Source organism: Pleurodeles waltl, chromosome 6 (genome assembly GCF_031143425.1).
Source record: "Pleurodeles waltl isolate 20211129_DDA chromosome 6, aPleWal1.hap1.20221129, whole genome shotgun sequence".
Lineage (NCBI taxonomy): Eukaryota > Metazoa > Chordata > Amphibia > Caudata > Salamandridae > Pleurodeles > Pleurodeles waltl.
In genome coordinates this window covers 247830028-247852707 of record NC_090445.1, presented here as the reverse complement: position 1 = coordinate 247852707, position 22680 = coordinate 247830028, and the positions used below count along the sequence as shown (strand labels likewise).

The 22680-nt window shown below is 47.7% G+C and overlaps 1 protein-coding gene across 6 annotated transcripts in view; it reads right to left on the bottom strand.

Moving 5' to 3' along the window:
- DDX42 (DEAD-box helicase 42) overlaps window positions 1-22680 on the bottom strand; it is a 516281-nt gene that overhangs the window by 436338 nt on the left and 57263 nt on the right. The window lies entirely within an intron of this gene.

Genomic DNA, 22680 nt, shown 5'->3' with positions numbered 1-22680 from the left:
GCATTTTAACAGATTATTTCTTATGGTAATGTATATACATTCTGTAATTTTTCAGCACCAATATTTTGATTAATATACTTGTAAGTAGGGCAGAACTAACCAGTGAAATCAGAAAAGATTTCCACATTTTAAGTGTTTAGGAGGGGACAGAACTAGCCGCCATGCTGGATGTAGCAGTCTGAGCAAGCGCTCCCGCTGACCAGAGAAATCCTTATTATACTGCCATTTGGGCACCCATCCCCACAGTTGATAATCTTGAGCCAGGCATAGGGAGTGGGGGATCCCGCCGATTGGACTGGAGCCATCGGGGTGTTGCCATGGTAGCGAGGAGAGGAAAAAGCTGCACTTGCGCTCCTCTCAAGATGGCAGATGCTTAGGGGAGCACACACACCAGGAATGCAGCTTGAGGCGCTATCGCTGCAGATCTGCTGCCTGTGTTGAGTCTACTGGAGTTTCCAGACAACTTTGCCCATGAAGGCGAGGAGAAGACTGGGTTGCTCCCATGCTCCTCTATCAAACTGGTGGCAGTTTGGAAGAGCGCTCCCGCCAGAGGTGACTGAGTCCAGAGCGTGCATGCTGTCGGCATGGCTTTGCTCCCTGTCACAGACCTGGTACGACCAGAAACCTTGGTCCACGGCAACTGGCACTGGCCTATCCTTCCTCTTGCAACTCCTAATTGCAGCCTTGTCCCTTTGAGGGGGTGTGCCCTGCTGCTGCGTGACAGGAAAGTCTGCTGTGCACAGACAGGTCCAATCTATACTGTGGTCTGACCTGGTGAGTGCTGCTCTGATCCTCAATACACTGGCCAACTGAGGCTTTAGGCCCATGCGTTGCTCCTCTCTTCCCTACTCAGCCGGGGGATGTGCATGGCAGGGCAGTATTCTTGCACCCCTAATCAGACTGTTGACCCCCATTACCTGGCCGTCGAATGACTAGGGCCAACTCCTGAGCCCCACTGCCTGACACACTGCCACACCGCTGCTGTTCAACAACCTGGGCCACAGCTATTGCCTGGGAGATTCCACCTCAGTTTGACGGAGAGATCATAGCTGGCTGTTCCTTCCTGCTAAGGATTACAGGGGGTCTCACCTCAAGTCTGCTGTACCCCCACCAACGCCTGATTATGGCAACTGCTATTCCAAGGTTAACTGCACCTACATCTCTGGAGGATTCCTGCCAACTTGAACGGAGTCAGAGTGCACCCACTGACCTAAGGACACTGCGGTTGGTGCTCTCCTTGCTATTGCTCAGACTCCTCCTGAGGAATTGGATAACATCTAGGCTGCCATAAGCTCCACCAAAGAGGCAGTAGAATGCAAAAATGATTTTCTGATTGTGGACATTAGAGTGGTGGATCAATCACCACTTTAATGCCACCCCCACCAGAGCATCCCTGCAATCAGTTCTGGCACGTCTTTTGCATTTCAGAGACTGGGACTTCCTTTTGTGACAGGCACTCAACCATGGCCCTTTATCAAGTGCACAATGCCCCAGTCTCAATTTTCCTCTATTTCACAGCTGCGGTTCAGAAGCAGAAAGCATCTTTCCTGACTGAGAGAGACTGGGAATTCTTATTGTGACAGGCAGGCAACCATGGCCGGCCCGACCTCCTCATCATCATCATCCCACCAACCACCACTGCCGACTACCGCTCACCACATGGGAACAACTCAACATACCAAACACAACCACACTTATGAACTTCATTTACTCTGGAGCACCCACAGACCCCATCCCCCACCGGCTTTTCAACCTCAGAAGAGAAACGATTAGCCACCAGATAACCACCATCCCAAATGCCTTGTTAACCAAGCCACCCTTCCAGCTGCCTAGAAGCGAGCGGAGGTCAGACCACCTCCTCAAGAAACCCTCTGCAGACCCCAGCAAGGTCCAGAGCCAACGCCAAACCTCTTTGCCCCTGTGCCCTGCTAAAGTCTTGGAGAAGGCCATCAACCTCCAACTCGCCAAACACCTGAAGAGGCGTCCCAGTCAGGCTTCAGAGCCAACCACAGCACGAGACAGCTCTGTTCGCAACAGACATCGGCACCCTACTCGACATAGGAGAAACAGCCGCCCAGATCCTGCTTGACCTCTCTGCAGCTTTCGAAACCACCTCCCACATCAATCAACTCCACCAGATTACAATCACAGACTATGCACTCAGATGGATGGCATCCTCTCTCACAGGGTGCACTCAGAGTCTGCCTCCCGCCCCCCCTTCACCTCACAAGCCAAGCACACCATCTGCGACATCCTCCAAGGCCCATTTCCTCACCCAAAATCTGTTCAACATCTACATGCCACTACACGCAGACATCTTCAGATCACACAACATCATCTACTACGCAGACTACGTGCAGCTTGTACTCTTGCTCTCAGCAGACCCCACCTCGACAAAGAGCAAATTCCAAAACTGTATGAACAACGTATCAGTCTGGATGAGGGAAAACTGCCTGAAGCTCAACATGGACAATGTAGGAAAGTGTTATCTTTCTAACAAAGTTACCCTCACTTTTTGCCGGATGTCAGTGTGTTTAGACTGTATGTAGGAAGTTGGCTCTGTATGTGCTATTTCAAAGTAAGAAATAGCATGCACAGAGTCCAAGGGTTCCCCTTAGAGGTAAAATAGTGGTAAAAAGAGATAATACTAATGCTCTATTTTGTGGTAGTGTGGTCGAGCAGTAGGCTTATCCAAGGAGTAGTGTTAAGCATTTGTTGTACATACACATAGACAATAAATGAGGTACACACACTCAGAGACAAATCCAGCCAATAGGTTTTGTTATAGAAAAATATCTTTTCTTAGTTTATTTTAAGAACCACAGGTTCAAATTTAACATGCAATATCTTGTTTGAAAGGTATTGCAGGTAAGTACATTAGGAACTTTGAATCATTTCAATTGCATGTATACTTTTCAAGTTATTGACAAATAGCTACTTTAAAAGTGGACACTTAGTGCAATTTTCACAGTTCCTGGGGGAGGTAAGTTTTTGTTAGTTTTACCAGGTAAGTAAGACACTTACAGGGTTCAGTTCTTGGTCCAAGGTAGCCCACCGTTGGGGGTTCAGAGCAACCCCAAAGTCACCACACCAGCAGCTCAGGGCCGGTCAGGTGCAGAGTTCAAAGTGGTGCCCAAAACGCATAGGCTAGAATGGAGAGAAGGGGGTGCCCCGGTTCCGGTCTGCTTGCAGGTAAGTACCCGCGTCTTCGGAGGGCAGACCAGGGGGGTTTTGTAGGGCACGGGGGGGGACACAAGTCCACACAGAAATTTCACCCTCAGCGGCGCGGGGGCGGCCGGGTGCAGTGTTAGAACAAGCGTCGGGTTCGCAATGGAAGTCAATGAGAGATCAAGGGATCTCTTCAGCGCTGCAGGCAGGCAAGGGGGGGCTTCCTCGGGGGAAACCTCCACTTGGGCAAGGGAGAGGGACTCCTGGGGGTCACTTCTGCAGTGAAAGTCCGGTCCTTCAGGTCCTGGGGGCTGCGGGTGCAGGGTCTTTTCCAGGCGTCGGGACTTAGGTTTCAGAGAGTCGCGGTCAGGGGAAGCCTCGGGATTCCCTCTGCAGGCGGCGCTGTGGGGGCTCAGGGGGGACAGGTTTTGGTACTCACAGTCGTAGAGTAGTCCGGGGGTCCTCCCTGAGGTGTTGGTTCTCCACCAGCCGAGTCGGGGTCGCCGGGTGCAGTGTTGCAAGTCTCACGCTTCTTGCGGGGAGATTGCAGGGTCTTTAAAGCTGCTCCTTGAAACAAAGTTGCAGTCTTTTTGGAGCAGGTCCGCTGTCCTCGGGAGTTTCTTGTCTTTTTCGAAGCAGGGCAGTCCTCAGAGGAGTCAGAGGTCGCTGGTCCCTTGGAAGGCGTCGCTGGAGCAGATTTCTTTGGAAGGCAGGAGACAGGCCGGTGAGTTTCTGGAGCCAAGGCAGTTGTTGTCTTCTGGTCTTCCTCTGCAGGGGTTTTCAGCTAGGCAGTCCTTCTTCTTGTAGTTGCAGGAATCTAATTTTCTAGGGTTCAGGGTAGCCCTTAAGTACTAAATTTAAGGGCGTGTTTAGGTCTGGGGGGTTAGTAGCCAATGGCTACTAGCCCTGAGGGTGGGTACACCCTCTTTGTGCCTCCACCCAAGGGGAGGGGGTCACAATCCTAACCCTATTGGGGGAATCCTCCATCTGCAAGATGGAGGATTTCTAAAAGTTAGAGTCACCTCAGCTCAGGACACCTTAGGGGCTGTCCTGACTGGCCAGTGACTCCTCCTTGTTGCTTTCTTTGTTCCCTCCAGCCTTGCCGCCAAAAGTGGGGGCCGTGGCCGGAGGGGGCGGGCAACTCCACTAAGCTGGAGTGCCCTGCTGGGCTGTGACAAAGGGGTGAGCCTTTGAGGCTCACCGCCAGGTGTCACAGCTCCTGCCTGGGGGAGGTGTTAGCATCTCCACCCAGTGCAGGCTTTGTTACTGGCCTCAGAGTGACAAAGGCACTCTCCCCATGGGGCCAGCAACATGTCTCTAGTGTGGCAGGCTGCTGGAACTAGTCAGCCTACACAGACAGTCGGTTAAGTTTCAGGGGGCACCTCTAAGGTGCCCTCTGTGGTGTATTTTACAATAAAATGTACACTGGCATCAGTGTGCATTTATTGTGCTGAGAAGTTTGATACCAAACTTCCCAGTTTTCAGTGTAGCCATTATGGTGCTGTGGAGTTCGTGTTTGACAAACTCCCAGACCATATACTCTTATGGCTACCCTGCACTTACAATGTCTAAGGTTTTGTTTAGACACTGTAGGGGTACCATGCTCATGCACTGGTATCCTCACCTATGGTATAGTGCACCCTGCCTTAGGGCTGTAAGGCCTGCTAGAGGGGTGACTGACCTATACTTGCATAGGCAGTGAGAGGCTGGCATGGCACCCTGAGGGGAGTGCCATGTCGACTTACTCGTTTTGTTCTCACTAGCACACACAAGCTGGCAAGCAGTGTGTCTGTGCTGAGTGAGAGGTCTCCAGGGTGGCATAAGACATGCTGCAGCCCTTAGAGACCTTCCTTGGCATCAGGGCCCTTGGTACCAGAAGTACCAGTTACAAGGGACTTATCTGGATGCCAGGGTCTGCCAATTGTGGATACAAAAGTACAGGTTAGGGAAAGAACACTGGTGCTGGGGCCTGGTTAGCAGGCCTCAGCACACTTTCAATTGTAAACATAGCATCAGCAAAGGCAAAAAGTCAGGGGGCAACCATGCCAAGGAGGCATTTCCTTACACTGTAGTTCACTGGGACCCTGCTAATCAGGATCCCAGTGTCTGTGCTCTCTCCTCTAAGTGTAGTTGCTGGTCAACTTTTTACATCCACAATTGGCTTACTGGTGCACTCATGTAAGTCTCTAGTATTTGGTACTTGGGTATCCAGGGCACTGATACACCAGGGGTCCCCCATGGGCTGCAGCATGTATTATGCCACCCATTGACGTCCATGCAAACTGTGTCTGCAGCTCTGCCAATGCAGCCTGCATGAAATGGTGCATGCACCCTTTCACCACACATATGAGGCTTGCCTTATATCCTGGGCACTGCACTTAGAAACTGTAAGTCACCCTTCTTGTAGGCCCTTCAACCCAAGGGTAGGGTTCATGTCCCTAAGTGTGAGGGTACCCCTGCATGACCAGGGTGCCCTATAGACGACCAGGCTACATTTCCTGGACTCTAAGTGCAGGGAAGCCATCTTTAAGGTATGAAGTGGACACTGGTCAACACGAGTGCTTCAACTAAATAATGGCTTCTACAACCTAGGCATGGTTGGTATCAAACTTGTTGGAATCATGCAACTACACTGTTCCAGTGCTAGTTGCATGCTACCATGTACTCTGGGGGGTTCCTTAGATGATTCCTCTAGTTTTGCCTGTGCAGCCTAACGAGGTATATGTGCCAGTCCACACGGCTGCTGACCCCAGATACTGTTCTACTCTCCTGCTGGCGAGCCTGGCTCAGGCAGGCGAGGCAGAACAAAGGATTTCCTGCAAGGGTGCGGTATGACCATCTCCCCCTGTGTACATGATGTCTAAGGGCAGGGGTGGTGTAGCCTCTGAGCACCACTGGACTGCTTTGAAGGGAACATTTGGTGCCTTCTGAGCATAAACCTGTTTGTACCAGTCCAGGAACCCCCAGTTCCCACCCTGGCGTGAAACTGCATAAAAGACAGGGAAGTAACAACCCCCCTGTCCAGCTCCTCCCTTAGGGAGGTGCATAGAGCTTTGCCAGGTGCCCACTTGATTCTGCCATCTTGGAAACAAGATGGACAGAGGCCCCTTGGAGCATCTGACTGGTTGGCCGAGGTAGATGACGTCCCTGAACCCTTCTGATAGGTGGGCCACTTCAGAGAGTGACCAACCCCTTTTAGTGTTCTTTAAGGGCTCCCGCGGGGATGGGTCCTCAGATGTGCCGAGCAAGACTCTCCAGGCACTCTCTCTGCAAGACATCTTCTGCTCTTGGCCTCTGGAACCGCTGCTCGTCTGCTTTGGATCCAAAATACAGCTGCTTCTGGTGGGAAGGCTCCCATTGCAATATAGTTTCTCCTACAAGAACTCTGCAACATCCAAGGCTGTGCATCCTCCAAGGTCACAAGGACTTCATTTGCACCTGGAACTTGGGAGACTGTGGGCCCCTGATCCTGCCACTGGACTGGAACCCCTGTGCACCGTGACTGCTGCACTTGCCGAGGCTTGTTGGATCTTCCTCCAGGAGATCTCCAGGTGCCAAAAAAAAACAAAAAACAGCCCCAACAATCTGCAACTTGAATATCAGCTCCTGTCCTGCAACTCTTGAGACATGGGACTTCTGTTTTGTTGTGCTCATCAGGCTTCCTTGTGTCCATCGCCTGTGGGTCAATTGTTGGGGCTCCAATGATTTCCACTGGCCTTCCTCCCCCTCAAGGGTATAATCTCCTTGACCTTGCTGGTCCCCAAAAACTCTGTAAATACCTCTTCAGCTCCTGCTTGCCTTTGCCAGTGCTTGTTGGTGACCTGGCTGGTCAGTGACCCTCCTGCAATCTGGCGACCGTCAAGAGACAGCTAATAGGTGACTCCTGGGATCTTCTGCAGCTCCTGGACCCCGCAGTTGGACTTCTTTCTCCACCGACTTGCAGTAACTTTATCTCCAGAAGGGTAGACATTGCCACCTGCACCACTTGGCCCTTCCAAGGGTGCTGGACTCGGCCTCCATCCTTTTCAGGTCCTCCACATCCAGAATCCAACCCTGGGTTTCACCGGCCTGGTATACGGGACCAGCTGGACAATCCGAGGCTTCCACTGACTTCAGTGAGAGTCCCTTCTTCCCTGTGCATCCATGTCCCCTGGTGTAGGTACTCCTGTCTTCTGGGTATTCTCGGGTGGGGGCATTCTCCAACCTTCTTCTTGCCTGCTGGTTTCCTCTGGGTCCAAAGGGAAGGGTCCTGAATCACACAAACTCCAACCAATACTCCCTGTATTGGTTTATGGGACAACTGGGTGGGTAACTTCCTAGCACCTGGTTGCTGGGGACACTTGCCATACTTACGTCTGATGTTTTCATCTACCCTCAGCTCCTACCAAACTACCACACTCACTATTTCACATTCCACTTATTTAGTATATGGCTTGTGTTAGAAATGAGGTCTCTAGGTGGCAGTTGGTTTGCACCCTTTCCAAGTAGGAACCCACACTCTAGTCAGGTTAAGGGAGATACCTGCTCAGATAACCTCTGCTCACCCCCTTGAAAGCTTGGCACAAGCAGTCAGGCTTATCTCAGAAGCAATGTGTAAAGCATTTGCCATAACACACAGTAATAAGTGGAAACACTACAAAAGGACACCACACCGCTTTTAGAAAGATAGGCATTATTTATCTATATAAAACAAGACCAAAAACAATAAAAATTCAACATACAGTAATAAATATATTAATTCTGCAAAAGTTACTTAAAAAAGAAAGTTCCTTGAAGTCGATAGCCCCAGGTGGAGCTATCACAGCGCTGTGATCAACAAAACCAACAGTTGAGGCCAGCCGCGGCGTTGCGGGCTAGCTACTGTGTCAAAAAGACCTGCAAACAGTACCTTTGGAATTGCAGGTCGTCATGATCCTCCCAATGAGATCTGTAGAGCAGCATCGCAGTGGGGGTTCCCGCTCAGACACCCTCTGGTGTCTGTCAGCCCAGTGTTCGATCTGTAACGCACGTGACTTCAAGTGCCCGATGACCCCCTGCACAAAGTCAAGTACACTGGTATGGATGGCATCTTGGCTGCGGTGCGAAGCGTGACTAGACGAAGAGGATTGGTGGGATGCGTTGAAGGCACAGCGCATTCTCGCAATCCCAACAAGGCAACGTATGGTCCAGGGGTATTTCTTGCACTGTGTCTATCTGACGCCGGCCCGACTCTTTCGGGCCCGGCTCAAACTGAACTCTCATTGCGACAGATGCCTTTACTCACAGGTGGACTTCTTCCAAATAGCATGGTCCTGCCCCAAGATCCAACGATATTGGGCACACATCCTGCATGAGCTCTCTACTTTGCTGAATCTCACCTTAACAGCCTCCCCCGAGTTTGCTCTGCTTGGGGTGATGGAAGACATTGGAGGCACCCGGGCGATTCGCACACTTGTGGGCACGGCCTTGCTTGTTGCAAAGCGGGACCTTGATAGGTGCTGGGCGCCCAAGACCTCTCCCTTGCTACAATAGTGTAGGAGGAGTAGGATGGATTGGTGTGCTCAAATGGAACGACCCATCTACCAGGCAAGGGGTTGTGCAGGCAAATACCATAAGATTTGGGATGTGTGGCTTGGCTCTACCTACACATGAACATTCTAACCCACCCAAGTGCTAAATGGAGCTGTTAACCTATGAGTCTGTAACCAAGTGTGATAATGAAATGTGCCTTCTTCATTGCAATTTGTTTTTACGTTTATAAATCAATAAAAGTTGGTTATCAAAAAAGGTGGTATGCTGTGTCTCCAACACTCACAGAAACATACACACTAATATACATGGGGACCATTTCTTAGAATGTCAACTGTTTTATTATAAAAACACTCTTTTGTCCTACACACGTTAGAGGGAGATTTCAGCCAGATGACCACAATTCCGTGCTAATTGCTGGTTGCCTTACAACAGCTGCTTGCTTAGACAGCCAAGCCCTGGACCTACGTGGGGACGATGTTTTTCTCGACTACAGGCTTCTTTAATGAGGGATGATGTTTTCCGAGGGAGGAACCGGAAGGACGGATTAGGCTTATTATTCTGTGCTCTAGCATAGAGTAGTTAGGAGAACTATATCTCACTCCTAGTGACAGAATGGTGGGACTATTTTTGTGTTTCACTCTCTTCATCACCTTATTGTTTTTCTCATGTTTTATCATCCTAGCCTTTGCAATACATGCCATTTTATCTAAGATGCAGTTACTTCCATAAATACTTTTTGAACTAGATTCTGCCTCTGTTGTCTTTGCCTGTGTGAGACGATTGTAACTGAGAGAAAGGGACTTGATCTGATCGACCATGATTCCCATGAGGAGTCTTCCTTGTCATGCGCCCGGTTGCCACAATCATCCCTGCTCTTGGGTGGAGATGAGGTGCTGCTAGTTAGCCGGAAAACCTGGATTAGGCTGACAGGCGTCACATGGTGTGGAATTGTACCTAGTAACCCACAATCTATGCGATCCTGCCACCCAATTCCAGTAGCCTCAGTAGCATAATGAGAATCCACACAACAACTGTACTTTGGTGGCTAATGCTACTTTGAAAGCGCAGTGAGGAACCCAAGCTCCTACATAGCTGTTGCTTCCTATGAGACACTTTAATACCAGTCACCTGATCATAGGTCTATATACAGCCTTGCAGGTGGATGCCTGTTTACCCACCTGCAGTGCTGTGGGGTCACTGGGAGGACCACTTGGGGCCCCCTTTATAGGATGGTGATTGGACCTAAATGTGGGGATCAATGCCCAACATTTCCCACAATGCTTGTTTAAAACGAATCCATTTTTACGTCCTCCACCTAGCGTACCCCACAACCATGAAACTTAGTGTGTACTTCTCATCGCATTCACCTGACTGCCCGCATCGTCTGGGTGCTACATGGGATATTCTTCACATGCTACAGGGGTGCCCTCAAATAACCCATTATTGGACTGAAGTGGTGCGCCTTCTGACAGAGCCACAGACCGTACCCAGACTCCTTTGTCCCAACTCGGTCTTCTGAGCCTCTACCCTTGTCCTGCTAAGCACAGGGTCACCAGCCTTTTCATCAACATGGCCATGATTTTGGCTACCTGTGGAATCAGTTCGTCATGGAACCATGCTGAATGTTGAGAGGGAACTGCTCTGCTCAGTGAAGGGCACCACAGCAGATGACCCTTAGAATTTGCAAGAGCGTGGGTTATGGTCCTGGCTGACTTTCCAGGGAACGACAGAGTGCGGATGATGTGTCGAACTAGATACACCTCAGATGGTCTATCCCTGCTGGGTTCCCCATAAGGTGATACTTGAGCTTCCAGATTAAACTGTGGTTCTTTTAAATCATCATGGCACGTCACTACAGGACTTCGCTCTTGCAGTACTTTTGGAGGGCTCCCTACCTATAACACTAATCTCTGGCTTCCCTCAGGGGGAATGGGGCAGGGGTGCTGTTGCGTGTTGGGGTAAGGGAGCTACTTGATTATTAGCCTACTGTTTATTCGTTTTACTTCGCAAACCTGTTATTTATTATCATTTTATGATCACACTGAATTCTGATGTGCCTTATCAATTGTATTCTTGCATACTTGCTGGATATGTTGATATCTCTTTACATATTTGTCTCAGTGACTAAACGCCCACAACAGATACTGCTTTACTGAAGATCTCTCTTTTCCCTTTGTGCACTGACGTATATTATGCAAATGACAGTACTGCTGTTTTAGGTTTCTGTCCAAATTTGTTTGTTGGAAAGAAAAGGAGCCTTCAGAAGAGGAGGATCTTGATGAGTTTGATAGAGCTGTTGCTCAACTTTATACATATGGAAAATGTCACTTACCCAGTGTACATCTGTTTGTGGCATGAGATGCTGCAGATTCACATGCTTTGCACATCCCGCCATCTAGTATTGGGCTCGGAGTGTTACAAGTTGTTTTTCTTCGAAGAAGTCTTTCGAGTCACAAGATCGAGGGACTCCTCCCCTTTCGGCTCCATTGAAAATGGGCGTCGACTCCATCTTAGATTGTTTTCCCCGCAGAGGGGGAGGTAGGAGTTGTGTATTATTATAGTAATAGTGCCCATGCAATGGAGTTACATGTATGTACATAATGTAGTTTAAAGTGATATATTTACAAATTTACAAATGTTGAAGATCAACTTCAAAATGGCTAAAGGCTCCCGGGGAGGCAGGTGGGCGCATGTGAATCTGCAGCGTCTCATGCCACGAACAGATGTACACTGGGTAAGTGACATTTTCCGTTCGATGGCATGTGTAGCTGCAGATACACATGTGTTGCATAGACTAGTAAGCAGTTATCTCCCTAAAAGCGGTGGCTCAGCCTGTAGGAGTTGGAGTTGTTTGAAACAAAGTTTGTAGTACTGCTTGTCCTACTGTGGCTTGTTGTGCTGTTAACACATCCACATAGTAGTGCTTGGTAAACGTATGAGGCGTAGACCATGTGGCTGCCTTACATATTTCAGTCATTGGAATGTTTCCTAGAAAGGCCATGGTAGCACCTTTCTTTCTAGTTGAGTGTGCCCTAGGTGTAATAGGCAGTTCTCTTTTTGCTTTGAGATAACAGGTTTGAATGCATTTAACTATCCATCTAGCAATGCCTTGTTTTGAGATTGGATTACCTGTATGAGGTTTTTGGAAAGCAACAAATAATTGTTTTGTTTTCCGAATTTGCTTTGTTCTGTCAATGTAGTACATTAAAGCTCTTTTGATGTCTAATGTAAGTAGTGCTCTCTCAGCTACAGAATCTGGCTGTGGGAAGAACACTGGTAGTTCTACTGTTTGATTCAAGTGGAACGGTGATATGACTTTTGGTAAAAATTTAGGATTTGTCCGTAGAACTACTTTATGCTTGTGTATTTGAATAAATGGTTCTTGTATGGTAAATGCTTGGATTTCACTGACTCTTCTTAGAGATGTGATAGCAATTAGAAATGCAACTTTCCATGTTAAATATTGCATTTCGCATGAGTGCATGGGTTCAAATGGTGGCCCCATGAGTCGTGTTAAGACAATGTTGAGGTTCCACGAAGGAACTGGTGGTGTTCTTGGTGGTATAATTCTTTTTAGGCCTTCCATAAATGCTTTTATGACTGGCATCCTAAACAGTGAAGTTGAGTGGGTAATTTGCAGGTAAGCTGAAATTGCGGTAAGATGTATTTTAATGGATGAAAAAGCTAGTTTTGACTTTTGCAAATAGCTTACGATGTCTTTAGCAGATGCGTGTAAGGGTTGAATTTGATTATTATGGCAATAATAAACAAATATTTTCCACTTATTTGCATAGCAATGTTTTGTGGTTGGTTTCCTAGCTTGTTTTATGACCTCCATACATTCCTGTGTAAGGTCTAAATGTCCGAACTCTAAGACTTCAGGAGCCAAATTGCTAGATTCAGCGATGCTGGATTGGGGTGTCTGATCGGTTGATTGTGTTGAGTTAACAGATCTGGTCTGTTTGGTAGTTTGATATGAGGCACTACTGAGAGGTCTAGTAGTGTTGTATACCACGGTTGTCTTGCCCACGTTGGTGCTATGAGTATGAGTTTGAGTTTGTTTTGACTCAACTTGTTTACTAGATATGGAAGGAGTGGGAGAGGGGGAAAAGCGTATGCAAATATCCCTGACCAACTCATCCATAACGCATTGCCCAGAGACTGATCTTGTGGGTACCTGGATGCGAAGTTTTGGCATTTTGCGTTTTCTTTTGTTGCAAACAGGTCTATTTGTGGTGTTCCCCAATTTTGGAAGTAAGGGTGTAGTACTTGGGGATGAATCTCCCATTCGTGGATCTGTTGGTGATCCCGAGAGAGATTGTCTGCTAATTGATTCTGTATCCCTGGAATGAACTGTGCTATTAGGCGAATGTGGTTGTGTATCGCCCAATGCCATATTTTCTATGTCAGGAGACACAACTGTGTTGAGTGTGTTCCTCCCTGTTTGTTTAGGTAATACATTGTTGTCATGTTGTCTGTTTTGACAAGAATGTGTTTATGGCTTATTATTGGTTGAAATGTTTTTAACGCTAGAAATACTGCCGATAGTTCTAAGTGATTTATGTGAAACTGTTTTTGCTGAGAGTCCCATTGTCCATGAATGTTGTGTTGATTGAGGTGTGCTCCCCACCCTATCATGGAGGCATCTGTAGTTATTACGTATTGAGGCACTGGGTCTTGGAAAGGCCGCCCTTGGTTTAAATTTATATTGTTCCACCATTGAAGCGAGGTGTATGTTTGGCGGTCTATCAACACTAGATCTAGAAGTTGACCCTGTGCTTGTGACCATTGTGATGCTAGTCACTGTTGTAAGGTCCGCATGTGCAATCTTGCGTTTGGGACAATGGCTATGCATGAGGACATCATGCCTAGGAGTTTCATTACTATTTTGACTTGTATTCTTTGGTTTGGATACATGACCTGTATTACATTGTGAAATGCTTGTACTCTTTGTGGACTTGGAGTGGCAATCGCTTTTGCTGTGTCGGTTGTTGCCCCTAAGTATTGCTGTGTTTGACACGGCTGAAGGTGTGACTTCGGGTAGTTGATTGAGAAACCTAGTTTGTGTAGGGTTTCCATGACGTACTTTGTGTGATTTAAACACCGTTCTAGCGTGTTGGTTTTGATTAACCAATCGTCTAGGTACGGGAACACATGTATTTGCTGCCTTCTGATATGCGCAGCTACTACTGCCAGGCATTTTGTAAAAACTCTTGGCGCAGTTGTTATTCCGAATGGCAACACCTTGAATTGGTAATGTACCCCTTGGAATACAAATCTTAAGTACTTTCTGTGTGAAGGATGTATTGGTATATGGAAATATGCATCCTTTAGGTCTAGTGTTGTCATGTAGTCTTGTTGTTTGAGCAGTGGGATTACGTCTTGTAATGTCACCAAATGAAAGTGGTCTGGTTTGATGTAGGTATTTAATGTTCTGAGATCTAATATAGGTCTCAGTGTTTTGTCCTTTTTGGGTATGAGAAAGTACAGAGAGTAAACTCCTGTTCCTTTTTGTTGAATTGGTACTAATTCTATTGCTCCTTTTTGTAGCAATGCCTGGACCTCTAGTCCTAGAAGATCCATGTGTTGTTTTGACATATTGTGTGTTTTCGGTGGAACGTTTGGAGGGAATTTTAGAAATTCTATGCAATAACCATGCTGGATAATTGCCAGTACTCAAGTGTCTGTTGTTATCTCCTCTTAATGTTTGTAAAAATTGCTTAGTCTCCCCCCCACAGGTGTTATGTGTTTGGGATTCGTCACTTGGAAGTCACTGCTTATTTTGAGGAGCTTTGGAACTTCCCTCTACTCTTTTGGAATTGTCCCCCTCTATATTGTCCCCGAAAACTTCCCCGCTGATATTGACTTTGATAAGTGGGCCTTGTTTGTGAGGTTGTGGGTTCTGTAGCTTGTCCTCGAAACCCCCTCTAAACTGCATTTTGCGAAATGTGCCTCTGCTCTGTGGGGAGTAGAGTGCGCCCATGGCTTTGGCCGTATCAGTGTCTTTTTTAAGTTTTTCTATAGCAGTGTCCACCTCCGGCCCAAACAACTGCTGCCCATTAAAAGCCATATTCAGCACGGCTTGTTGTATTTCCGGCTTGAATCCTGACGTACGCAACCATGCGTGTCTCCTTATTGTTACTGCAGTATTTACTGTCCTTGCAGCTGTATCTGCTGCATCCATTGCTGACCGTATCTGATTATTTGAGATACTTTGTCCTTCCTCCACCACCTGTTGTGCCCTTTTTTGGAACTCTTTGGGTAAGTGTTCTATGAAATGCTGCATTTCGTCCCAATGAGCCCTATCATATCTTGCCAGAAGTGCTTGTGAGTTGGCAATGTGCCATTGGTTTGCTGCTTGTGCTGCAACCCTTTTCCCTGCAGCGTCAAATTTGCGACTCTCCTTGTCTGGAGGTGGTGCGTCTCCAGAGGTGTGAGAGTTTGCTCTCTTGCCAGCTGTCCCTACTACCACAGAGTCTGGTGTTAGTTGCTGCGTGATATACACAGGATCTGTAGGCGGTGGCTTGTACTTTTTCTCCACCCTTGGAGTTATGGCCCTGCCCTTCACAGGCTCCTGAAACACCTGTTTGGAGTGTTTTAGCATTCCAGGGAGCATAGGTAAGCTCTGGTATTGGCTATGAGTGGAGGAGAGTGTATTAAATAAAAAGTCATCCTCAATTGGTTCTGAATGCAAGGTGACGTTATGAAACGCAGCTGCCCTTGAGACCACCTGCGTGTAGGATGTACTGTCTTCAGGTGGCGACGGCCTTGTAGGGTAACAGTCTGGGCTGTTATCTGATACAGGAGCATCATAAAGGTCCCATGCATCAGGATCATCTTGACTCATTGCAGTATGAGTCGGGGATTGCATCAGTGGTGGAGTGGCTACCGGTGATGTGTGCATTGATGGTGGTGGAGATGGTGGTGGAGTTGTTTGTCTTGCCACCTTTGCCTGTGGCTGCTTGTCCTTTTCATCTTAATTGGGGGAAGAGTGCTTATCTTCCCTGTGTCTTTTTGAATGTGGAGCCTTGTTTGAGTGTAGTCTGGCTCAACAGATTGAAGTTCCTCTCCGAACTTATGTCCTTGCATCTGGGAGGACAATCCCTGTTCCTCTGTGTAGGAACCTGTTTTCGGTTCCGAGGCTGGATGTTTCGGAATCAAAATCTTTTTGGTCGCTTTTTTGGGCTCCGAGGCAACCTTCTTTATTTTCGGCGTCGTGGTGTGTCGGTGCCGAACCATTTCGGTGCCACTGTCTCGGTGCCGAATCTGTTCGGAGCCGCTGTCTCGGGCCCGAGATAGCTGTGTGGCGGTATCTCGACCGGAGTCGGATGACTTCGCCACATGCATGCCCTTTTTCGGTGCCGATGATCGGTCACCTATTTTTCGGGTTAAGCCATGGCCTGTTGGCGGTGGCGTCCCCTGGGCTTTTGTTCTCTTCTCGTGAGTTTTATGTTTTGACGTCTTACTCACGGTTTTCGGCGTTTCTTCGGGATCGAGCTCGTCCGAGTCCGATTCATGGATGGAGAAGCTTTCTTCTTCCTCTTCGAAACGCCCTTGTCCTGTTGGCGCCGACGCCATCTGCAGTCTTCTTGCTCTTCGGTCTCTTAATGTCTTCCTCGACCGAAACGCTCGACAGGCTTCACAGGTATCCTCCTTGTGCTCTGGAGACAGACACAAGTTACAGACCAGATGCTGATCTGTATATGGATACTTGTTATGACATTTTGGGCAGAAGCGGAATGGGGTCCGTTCCATCAGCCTTGAAGAGACACGTGGCCGGGCCGACCAGGCCCCGATGGGGGGGGGAAAATCGAAAAAACCCCGAAGGGCCACCAGAGCTCTTCAAAAGTCGGTGTCGATCTGTTATAACTAACCCGATACCGAAAGCAAACAATACCGACGATTTTTCCGAGATTCTAACTAACTTTCCGACCCGAAACACGGAGCGAAAAGGAACACGTCCGAACCCGATGGCGGAAAAAAACCAATCTAAGATGGAGTCGACGCCCATGCGCAATGGAGCCGAAATGGGAGGAGTCCCTCGATCTCGTGACTCGAAAAGACTTCTTCGTTTTATATATATATATATATATATATATATATTTATATTTTTTTTTTTTTAAGATTTGTACAGGCATTTTTTTTTTTTATTTTTTTTTAGAAGAGGTCAAAAACATAATGAGAGTATTGATACCTATGCGAGAGCACTGAAAACGTTAGCTAAATGTGAATTTAAAAATTTAACTTCACGGTTAGGGATCAGTTTGAGACCCATCCAAGTTCAAAGTGAGGTCCTATCAGGGAAAAGGTATGACTCTTCAAAGACTGCGATGGTCTATGACTGTCAGCAGCAAAGGCTCAAGAGAGGAGACTCAGTTTGTACCAAGAAGTCCTAAAAGGATAATGTGTGGAAATGTCATCACCTTAAGTATTGATTTCTTTTGATCAGATTAAACTATCAATTGTCACCACACTTCAGAATTACCATTCCTATATTCAGAAATGTCTGCACTGTTTATTTACCATCATTTTTTCCTAGCACACACCAAAATATAAATAATATCCTACAACCTATCTTTGGCACACCCCCCAGTAGTCAGCATGAGTATCATATAAAACCTCTCACTTTGAAGTCAGAGAAAGAAAGGTAAACTCTAAGCTCTCTCAGAAGAAAGAGCCTGACATTTGGCCTCTGTCTCCGAATACATATGTGACAAGCTAAAAACAAGATTGAAAACCCTGTTTACAGAAATCAAACATCAGAGGAAGGCTACAGTAAAAAGGATATGCTCCATAGAAGAGACAAACTCAATCTGGACAGCCTAAAACAAATAAAGACAGCAAAAAGAAAACAGCAATTATCTGTTACAGAACCAATGGTAAGCAAAAGGTGAAATGCACTTACAGGGAAGCTTTATGAATGTCCACAAGATGTCTTTAGCAAATCGGACATGTACGCCCTCTGGTAGGCTTTGACCTAAAAAGTAGCTGTCTCTTGGCATCCTAGCAGTGTCTGCTGGAGAATGACTTGGAAACCTCTGCTTGGACAGATGTTCAAAGGCACACCTGTGCAAAAATGCCTGCACTACTTCAACAGGTGTGTGACCACAAGGTCCAAAACTGCACTTCAGGGAAGTCTGTAGCCTGGAAAAATAGTCTAGACACACAAGAGAAAGAAGTGGTGAGTGGGATTGCAAACCAACTTCAGACGACTCCAAGACCAAGAAGGCTGACCCTCAGAGGAAGAACCTAGAGCCTGAAGGGGTGACAGCTGCACTGAGGTACCTGCCAGAGCTGCAAGAAGGAGGAGGACCTTCTAGGGAAGATGTTTGCCAAGGAAAGGGAACCTGTTCTACTTGTGAATACTTTTGACAGCAAAGACAACAAAAGATAGATTTAAGTCATAAAGGGGATACTGGGAAGAAGGAATACTGTATAGTGAGTCAAGGAACCCCAATCTGAGGGCAACCAGAAGTATGATTTTCCAATAATACAGAACAGTCCTTCTTAATCTAAAACATAACATTCCCTTGGCTAGACACCAGGGACAAACAAAAAGATGGGTCAAGTTAGGCAACCATTTCTACTGGCCCTAGATGTCAGAAAAATGTCAGAGTTCTGTTGCTCAAGTATCACGTATCAAGCCAGAGGCAAGCTAGAGGGACAACCAAGAATTCCCTTGTTTCCAGTAACTGTGGTTGGTTCCCCTTTTGAGAGCATAAGGATTTACATTGCTTGTCCCGTAGAAACTTCAATCGCCTCTGAAAATAGATGTATCTTTCTGGTAGTAGACCATGCCACCAGATACCCAGAGTTATTACCCTTAAAACAGTCACAGCACCTAAAGTAGCTAGAGCCTTTCTTGGCATCTTCACCTGGGAAAGGTTTCCCAGGGACGTCATCTTGGATAGGAGTACCAGCTTACTGTCTGCATATCTCAAAGGTAAGTGGGATAGATGTGGTGGTGTCGCATACAAGTACACCACCCACTATCACCCCCAAATAGGTTTAGTTAAGAGATTGAACAAAACATTTTAAGGCATGATTGTGGGTTTGCTGGACAAACTCAGGAGAAGATGGGATGGTCTCATCCCATGCCTACACGAGGATAAGGTAGCTGTGTCCATGATCTAGACATTGGTGACAGTTTACCTGTTGCGAGTAAGATTTACTGATTGTCTAAACAGGCAAAACTGATATTGCAACAACGCAAGTTGGGGGTGGTCAAGCCTTCCAAAAATGATGCCCACACAATACCAAGAGCCTATGAGTTCATTGACCATTTGGGGGCTGCCAATTACCTAAGCCCTTTTTGTAGGAAAGTACCCTCTTTTTGGCATGTTACCCCCATTTTTTGCCTGCTGTCAGTGTGTTTTCACTGTGTTCACTGTGGTCCTGCTAATCAGGATCCCAGTGACTGTGCTCTCTCCCACTAAATTTGCTTGTTTATGACTTAGTACACCACCACAATTGACAAACTGGTACCCCATGTAAGTCCCTAGTATATGGTACTCAGATACCCAGGGCATTGGGGCACCAGGGGTTCCCCATGGGCTGCAGCATGTATTATGCCACCCATGGGAGCCTATGCAAAATGTGACTGCAAGCCTGCCATTGCAGCCTGAGCGAAAAGGTGCATGCACCCTTTCACTACAAGTCACAGCACCAGGTCACTGTAAGTCAAACCTATGGCAGGCCCTCCTAAACCAGAGAGCAGGGTGCAGGCCCCTGTGTCTAAGGGGACCTCAGAATGAGCAGACATGCTCCTACAAGCTCCGCCTCCATTTTCCTGGACTTCTTAGGCACGGAAATGCCAATTATCCGTGTACTGGACACAGGTAAACCTGTGTCCAGCTACATAATGATAACTTCGAACCTGGGCATGTTTGGTATCAAACATGTCAGAATCACACCCCAATACTGTTGCCCGTATTGGTTGTATGATTCCATGCACTCTGGGGAATCTTTAGAGGACCCTCAGTTTTTCTCCTACCAGTTTGTAGGGTTTTCCCAGGCAGCCTGTGCGTTCCTGCCATCTTACAGAGAGGTTTCTGCCCTCCTGATGCTTGACCAGCTCAAGCCCAGGAAGGCAGAACAAAGGATTTCCTTTGGGAGTAAGAGGCAACACCCTCTGCCTTTGGAAATAGGTGTTACATGGCTTGGCAGAGGTAGCCTCCCCAAGCCATTGGTATACTTTAAAGGGCACATTTGGTGCCCTCCATGTATAAACCAGTCTGTACCGGTTTGTGGACCTCCAGCCCCTGCTCTGGCGTGAAACTGGACAATGGAAAGGGGAGTGGCCCCTCCTCTGTCCATCGCCACCCTAGGGGTGATGCCCAGAGCTCCTCCAGGTGGCCGCTTGATCTGCCATCTTGAATCCAAGGTGGGCAGAGGCCACTGGGGGAATCTGAGTGGCCAGGTCAGGCAGGTGACATCACAGCCCCCTCCTAATGGGTGGTCACCCTGCTAGGTGACCAATCCCTGTTCCTGGGCTATTTAGGGTCTCCCTCCAGGGTAGGTCCTCTGATTCAACATGCAAGATTCCATCATAACTCCTCTGCATCGTTTACTTCATCTTCTGGCCACTGGGACTGCAACTGGACTCTCCAGGAACCAACAATCTGCAACTCCAGTAACGACTCCGCCTTTGCAACATTGTTCCTCCAGCTCCTTCCAGCAACTACAACATTTCCCTGACTGTGCATCCTCCGAGGGCGACAAGTCTTCAGCCTGCACAAGAAACAAGAAGCAATCTCGCTTGTAGTGAAGGAGTCACTCCCCTGCATCCACAGGCAAAACTGTGTGGATCCTGCAACACAGGTGGTGGTCTGGAGAGGTCCCCTCGGTCCTCTCTACCAGCTGTCCAACTTGGGAGACAGTAAGCCCTTGCCTCTCCTTGCAGGACAGCACCCCTTTGCACAGCAACTCTTGAAGCTACCAAGGCTTGTAGGCTCTTCTTCCAAGTGAACTTCAGGCTCCGTGTAGCTCCAGCACTCTTCCCTGCAAAGCACAGTCTCGTGCCTGCTGCTCCAGCGACGTAGGACTCCTCTTAAGGCATGCTGAGTGGGCCTCACTGAGACATCTGTGCCTGCTGCCTGTGAGTTGCCTGTGGGGGCTGCATTCTAGTCATCTGACTCTCCACACTGCTGAGGGTCACCTGGGACTCCCCACCTTGGTGGACTCACCCTGGACCTCCCTGGTCCCAGGCAGCTCTGCAACACTTTATCTGCGACTCTTGCCTTTGCCAAGGCTTTTTGGTGGCTTTTCCACACCACTGACCGACTGCAACTCTTCTTCCGACGTGGGACACCGTCTGCACCACTTTTTAAACTCTTCTCCTGCTCCAGTGCTGCACAGCTGACTTTTTGTCATCACTGTCGACCTGGCCCTGCAAATCCTGAGGGGTGGGTAGTGGCTCCTGACCCTACCGGACACACCAACTTGAACTGGACTTGGCACCCCCTCTTCAGTCAGGATCGCCCATTGTTCCTTCCAGTCTTGTTTGGGTCTTACACAGTTTTTTCCAAAGTTTACCTGTGGGTTTGGGGAAAAAACAGGTACTTACCTCTTCTCACCTGGTCGCTGGGGGGCACCTTAGCTCCTCAACCTCCCCTCTACAGATTACACTTCCTTGGGTGGGGGACGGACTCTCGCATTCCACTTACTTCGTATGTGGTTTGGTCTCCCCCTAGGGAATCCATTGCTGTTATTTCATTGTTTTCTATGTCAATTCCTAACTTCCTAATGTGTATATAAGTGTGTTTACTCACCTTCCAGTTGAGTACTGCCTATACAGTATTTGTTGTATTTGTGTTACCATAATAAAGTATCGTTATTTTTCTAACACTGTGTGGTTCTTTCATGTGTGTAAGTGCTGTGTACTCCAGCGGTATTGCATAAGCTTTGCATGTCTCCTAGAGAAGTCTTGGCTGCTCATCCACAGCTACCTCTAGAGAGACCTGGCTTCCTAGACACTGCCTACACCTCACTAATAGTGGATACCTGGACCTGGTATAAGGTGAAAACACTACTGGTGCTCACCACACCAGGCAAGCTTCCTACACTTTTGATTTGACTTCAGGTTACTGGCAGATGGCCCTCACACAGGGAGCAAAGAAGAGGCCTGCCTTTTAAACCCTAGAGGGCCAATTTCAATTCAAGGTGATGCCCTTTGGGTTGGAAAATCACCTACCACCTTCTAAAGGTTGGTGAACAGGGTTTTGTCTAGGTTGGAAGTTGCAGCTTATCTAGATGATAGTGTTGTATGCATGTCCATAAGTGAAGGTCACCTGACCCACTTGAAAAAAGTGTGTCAGGTAGGCCTGACTACTGGGGCAAGCAAATGCCACAAAGGGCAGGGGTTTGCTGTGTACCTAGGACACCTGGTAAGTGGAGGACATGTACAACCTCTCCAAACAAAGATCCAGACAATTGTAGCTTGGGAGCCCCCCTCAAAGACCCAAATACAGGTCAGGGCCTCACTGGGTATTACAGGAGGTTTGAGAAGTAGTGTGGCACTATTGTGGCACCCATGTCAACTCAAAGAAACAGCCAAAGATAGTAATTTGGACTGCAGTTTGTCAGGAGGCCTTTGACGCAAAGAAGGAAGCAATGTGCCCTACAAGTCCTCGACTACAGCAGAATTTTTATTATCCAGACAAATGCTTCAGAACATGGGATCGGGACAGTGTTATCACAGGTAAACATTTAGGGTCAGGAAAAAACTGTTGCCTTTATTAGTAGGCCACTCCTCCCCAGACAGCTCTGTTGGAGTGCCATTAAGAGGGAAGCCTTTGCTGTGGTTTGGTCCCTAAGAATCTACTTATTTGGACTCACTTCAAATTTCATAGTGACCACAGCCCTTTCCGTTGACTTATGCAGATAAGAGGAAATGAACTGTACAGTGGAACACAGACCTGGGAGTGACCATCCCAGTCCAGGTGGTCTTTCCAGGTTCTTCCACCTAGATGAGGAGAACTACCAGGATAAAGGCTTTCGACT